Here is a 6,345-nt window from a genome sequence, read left to right as displayed (position 1 = left end):
ACACGACCCTGACGGTGGCTGGTATTTACTTAAGATATCCCACTCCTCTGTCACCCCTTCGTGATCCGACCCCCCCCCCCAGGCATGTTACTCCCTCCCTCCCCCCCAGGCATGTCCCTTCCCTCCCATCTCCCCCACATCCACCGCAGGCATATCCCAGCTCCTCCTCCTCCTCCTCCTCCTCGCCAGCCGTGACCCCAGATAACCCGGCCTGAGATGACTCCCGCCGCCGAACACGAAGCAGACGCGTTAGTCAAAACACAGGACGAGGACGAGGACGAGGCGGCTGGCGATGGAGCGGAGATTTATGCCCCCAGATGGTGCGGCCAGGGGCGCCGACACACCGACGACCTGACACCCTCCCGACACCATAACCTTACCCCCAACAGACTCACACCACCCCGACACAAGCACCGACAACATCCCGAAACCCTGGCACTTTCCCGACACCCCGACACCAGAACGACAACACCCCGAAATGTTTGAGAATAGGATCCTTTGTGAGCTCTTGTAATAGTGTGTGTGCGTGTGTGTGTAAGTGATCACTTGTGGGGTCAGGTTACGCTCCCTTCCCTTCCCTTCCCTTCCCTTCCCTCCCCTCCCCTCCCCTCCCTTCCCCTCCCCATCTCTGTGGTTTCGTGACAAATCTGTGTTTCTTGAGGCGTCAGAAATGAGGCGAAGGTTAGCAAGTTACTATTTGTCATGTGGTCCAACCCCATTCATTTGTGGGAAGGGAAGGGAAGGGAAGGAAGGGTTAGGAAGTTTATGAAAGCCTCCTCTTCCTCCTCCTCCTTCCGTCTTCCTAATCCCTATACTTTAGCATCCTTCTCTTCCTCCTCCTCTTATTCCTATCCCGGTGTCTTCCTCTTGCCCAAACCTCTTCCTCTAGCTATCCCTCCTCCTTCCTCATCCTACTTCCTCCTGCTCCTCCTCCTCCCTTCCTCGGAGTCTTGTAGGCCGTGTATTTATTTGTCCTGGCGGGAAATATTGGCCGGAATTCTGTGGTCGTGTTTATTTTCCGAGATAATTCCGAGGCGCGACGCGCACATAAATTCTCAGCCCGAGGAAGGGAGAGAAAAACACGGAGGGAGATGGAGGAGGAGGTGGGTGGGGGCAGGAGGAGGAGGGGAAGTTCTTGGTTTTTTTATCTATTATTGTTGTTTATCTTTGAATGGCTTAAAAATAGCTGTAAATAAATTGTCACACACACACACACACTCACACTCTCACACACCGTCGTGAGTGGTTCACGTGGGTGTTGACGCGGCGCCGCGCCCCCACCAGCAGCCGACGGCCTGCTGGCCGCCCCTCTGTGCCCTGAGACGCCTTGCCCTGCCCCGCCCCGGTGCTGGCAGGGCACCACAGCCCCCCCACACACGCTGCCGCTTCTACATTACGCGTACAGCAAAAGCTGGCCGCCCCGCGAGGCACCCAGGCAGCCACGGACTCACGGGGACGGGGCGAGTAAACCTCGGCTCACGACATCGCGTGACCCAGCGGAGGCAGCAGACGGGCACCCCCCGCCCCCGCCCGCTGTGAGCAGCCCACCGAGGGTCTGGAAGAATGACCTGGCTAACACACGAGCCAGCCCCGCCGCCCCGTGAAGGCAGGACAAAATCGCCCTGCTGGCGGCGTGCGGCAGCCTGTGGTGGTCTGGCTTCCTCTTCTTCTTCCTCCTCTTCTTCTCCAGGCGTGCTGATGCCCCTACCTGGCGCCGCGTGTTTTGGGACAGAGGCAGCACCTACCGGGGCAGCCAGGCCGTGACTCACCTTGCCCGGCCGTGGCTCCTCCCCTGGCGTGACGTCACGGCCTGCACCAGGGCCTCCAGCAGGCCGTGGCAGGGCCTGGCAGCCCCGGGGTCTCGTCTGGCACACTCCCCTGCGTGTACACACACGGCCTGCACCCACACCGGGCCTGGCCCCAGAGCCTAACCATGGAGGAGAATCCTGTTGTGGCGGCGACGTGACGTCACGCGTGACGCCACCAAAGAGAACGGCAGGGGGGACTCGAGCAACTCCAGGCGCACGGCTGGCCACCGCCGGAGCGGCATTAAAGAACGTAGCATTATCGCCGCCGCCCACAGAGGCAGGAACTCCTCGTTGGCCGGTGACACAACCAGGGACGGGGGCGTTGCCAGGCTCACTTGTCCTGCCCTGAAGGTGGACGCGGCAGCTTGTCATGTCCTCACAGTGAAGGCGACAACGTCACCACAAGTCACTGCTGTTACTGCAGTGACGCTAAAAGGTTTACATTGTCATTGTGACGGAGCAAACAGCCCGTCCACCTTGACGAGAAAACAGCCTTGTGGGGATAACGGCTCGGCGATAGTACACCAGCGCCTTGTCATCATCAGGCAAACCTCGGGAGCACCTACTACTACTACTACTACTACTACTACTACACTTCTGCCTTTCCTCCTCTTCCTACTCCTTATCCTCCTCTTCCTACTACTATATATACCGGATCAATTGAAGAATCGCCCCCAGAGTTCACATTGAAGATTCGCCCCACCACCAACTCTGCCCAACTGAAGAATTGCCCCCAACTCTGCCCAACTGAAGAATTGCCCTCAACTCTGCCCAACTGAAGAATTGCCCCCCAACTCTGCCCAACTGAAGAATTGCCCCACAACTCTGCCCAACTGAAGAATTGCCCCTCAACTCTGCCCAACTGAAGAATCTCCCCCCAACTCTGCCCAACTGAAGAATTGCCCCTCAACTCTGCCCAACTGAAGAATTGCCCCCCAACTCTGCCCAACTGAAGAATTGCCCCTCAACTCTGCCCAACTGAAGAATTGCCCCTCAACTCTGCCCAACTGAAGAATTGGCCCTCAACTCTGCCCAACTAAAGAATCGCCCCAACTCTGCCCAACTGAAGAATCGCCCCAACTCTGCCCAACTGAAGAATTGCCCTCAACTCTGCCCAACTGAAGAATTGCCCTCAACTCTGCCCAACTGAAGAATCGCCCCCAACTCTGCCCAACTGAAGAATTGCCCTCAACTCTGCCCAACTGAAGAATTGCCCTCAACTCTGTCCAGCTGAAGAATTGCCCTCAACTCTGCCCAACTGAAGAATTGCCCACAACTCTGCCCAACTGAAGAATTGCCCCTCAACTCTGCCCAACTGAAGAATTGCCCCTCAACTCTGCCCAACTGAAGAATCGCCCCCCAACTCTGCCCAACTGAAGAATTGCCCCAACTCTGCCCAACTGAAGAATCGCCCCAACTCTGCCCAACTGAAGAATCGCCCCCAACTCTGCCCAACTGAAGGTGCCCTCAACTCTGCCCAACTGAAGAATCGCCCCCCAACTCTGCCCAACTGAAGAATAGCCCCGCAACTCTGCCCAACTGAAGAATTGCCCCTCAACTCTGCCCAACTGAAGAATTGCCCCTCAACTCTGCCCAACTGAAGAATCGCCCCCCAACTCTGCCCAACTGAAGAATTGCCCTCAACTCTGCCCAACTGAAGAATTGCCCTCAACTCTGCCCAACTGAAGAATTGCCCCCAACTCTGCCCAACTGAAGAATTGCCCTCAACTCTGCCCAACTGAAGAATCGCCCCCCAACTCTGCCCAACTGAAGAATTGCCCCTCAACTCTGTCCAGCTGAAGAATTGCCCCTCAACTCTGCCCAACTGAAGAATTGCCCTCAACTCTGCCCAACTGAAGAATTGCCCCCAACTCTGCCCAACTGAAGAATTGCCCTCAACTCTGCCCAACTGAAGAATTGCCCCCAACTCTGCCCAACTGAAGAATCGCCCCCCAACTCTGCCCAACTGAAGAATTGCCCCTCAACTCTGCCCAACTGAAGAATTGCCCCACAACTCTGCCCAACTGAAGAATTGCCCCACAACTCTGCCCAACTGAAGAATTGCCCCTCAACTCTGTCCAGCTGAAGAATCTCCCCCCAACTCTGCCCAACTGAAGAATTGCCCCTCAACTCTGCCCAACTGAAGAATTGCCCCCCAACTCTGCCCAACTGAAGAATTGCCCCGCAACTCTGCCCAACTGAAGAATTGCCCCAACTCTGCCCAACTGAAGAATCGCCCCCAACTCTGCCCAACTGAAGAATCGCCCCCCAACTCTGCCCAACTGGAAAATTGCCTCAACTCTGCCCAACTGAAGAATCGCCCCCCAACTCTGCCCAACTGAAGAATTGTCCCCCAACTCTGCCCAACTGAAGAATCGCCCGGCAACTCTGGCCAACTGAAGAATTGCCCCAACTCTGCCCAACTGAAGAATCGCCCCCAACTCTGCCCAAATGAAGAATTGCCGTCCAACTCTGCCCAAGTACATAATTTCCCCCCAACTCTGACCAACTGAAGAATTGCAGCCCCAACTCTGCCCAACTGAAGAATCTCCCCCCAACTCTGCCCAACTGAAGAATTGCCCCCCAACTCTGCCCAACTGAAGAATTGCCCCTCAACTCTGCCCAACTGAAGAATCGCCCCCCAACTCTGCCCAACTGAAGAATTGCCCCTCAACTCTGCCCAACTGAAGAATGGGCCCCCACCGCTGCCCAACTGTAGAATCGCCCCCAACTCTGCCCAACTGAAGAATTGCCCCCAACTCTGCCTAACAGAAGAATTGCCCCCAACTCTGCCCAACTGAAGAATTTCCCCCCAACTCTGCCCAACTGAAGAATTGCCCCAACTCTGCCCAACTGAAGAATTGGCCCCCAACTCTGCCCCACCGAAGTATTGCCCCGCATCTCTGCCCAACTGAAGTTTTGCCCCACAACTCTGCCCAACTGAAGAATTGCCCCCCAACTCTGCCCAACTGAAGAATTGCCCCTCAACTCTGCCCAACTGAAGAATCGCCCCCCAACTCTGCCCAACTGAAGAATTGTCCCCCAACTCTGCCCAACTGAAGAATTGCCCCCAACTCTGCCCAACTGAAGAAGTGCCCCCAACTCTGCCCAACTGAAGAATTGCCCCCAACTCTGCCCAACTGAAGAATTGCCCCAACTCTGCCCAACTGAAGAATTGCCCCCAACTCTGCCCAACTGAAGAATTGCCCTCAACTCTGCCCAACTGAAGAATCGCCCCCCAACTCTGCCCAACTGAAGAATCTCCCCCCAACTCTGCCCAACTGAAGAATTGCCCTCAACTCTGCCCAGCTGAAGAATTGCCCTCAACTCTGCCCAACTGAAGAATTGCCCTCAACTCTGCCCAACTGAAGAATCGCCCCCCAACTCTGCCCAACTGAAGAATCGCCCCCCAACTCTGCCCAACTGAAGAATCGTCCCCAACTCTGCCCAACTGCCGAATTGCCCCTCAACTCTGCCCAACTGAAGAATCGCCCCCCAACTCTGCCCAACTGAAGAATTGCCCCTCAACTCTGCCCAACTGAAGAATCGCCCCCCAACTCTGCCCAACTGTAGAATTGCCCTCAACTCTGCCCAACTGAAGAATTGCCCCAACTCTGCCCAACTGAAGAATCTGCCCCAACTCTGCCCAACTGAAGAATTGCCCCCAACTCTGCCCAACTGAAGAATTGCCCCCAACTCTGCCCAACCGAAGAATTGCCCCCAACTCTGCCCAACTGAAGAATTGCCCCAACTCTGCCCAACTGAAGAATTGTCCCCAACTCTGCCCAACTGAGGAATTGCCCTCAACTCTGCCCAACTGAAGAATCGCCCCCCAACTCTGCCCAACTGAAGAATTGCCCCTCAACTCTGCCCAACTGAAGAATTGCCCCCCAACTCTGCCCAACTGAAGAATTGCCTCAACTCTGCCCAACTGAAGAATTGCCCTCAACTCTGCCCAACTGAAGAATTGCCCTCAACTCTGCCCAACTGAAGAATTGCCCCCAACTCTGCCCAACTGAAGAATTGCCCCCAAATATGCCCCACAGAAGAATTGCCCTCAACTCTGCCCCACTGACGAATTGTCCCTCAACTCTGCCCAACTGAAGAATTGCCCTCAACTCTGCCCAACTGAAGAATTGCCCCTCAACTCTGCCCAACTGAAGAATTGCCCTCAACTCTGCCCAACTGAAGAATTGCCCCCAAATCTGCCCAACTGAAGAATTGCCCCCAACTCTGCCCAACTGAAGAATTGCCCTCAACTCTGCCCAACTGAAGAATTGCCCTCAACTCTGCCCAACTGAAGAATTGCCCTCAACTCTGCCCAACTGAAGAATTGCCCTCAACTCTGCCCAACTGAAGAATTGCCCCAACTCTGCCCAACTGAAGAATTGCCCTCAACTCTGCCCAACTGAAGAATTGCCCCCAACTCTGCCCAACTGAAGAATTGCCCTCAACTCTGCCCAACTGAAGAATTGCCCCTCAACTCTGCCCAACTGAAGAATTGCCCCCCAACTCTGCCCAACTGAAGAATTGCCCC

Source organism: Eriocheir sinensis, unplaced genomic scaffold, assembly GCF_024679095.1.
Source record: "Eriocheir sinensis breed Jianghai 21 unplaced genomic scaffold, ASM2467909v1 Scaffold529, whole genome shotgun sequence".
NCBI classification, from domain to species: domain Eukaryota; kingdom Metazoa; phylum Arthropoda; class Malacostraca; order Decapoda; family Varunidae; genus Eriocheir; species Eriocheir sinensis.
Note: the sequence above shows the minus strand (reverse complement) of the source record.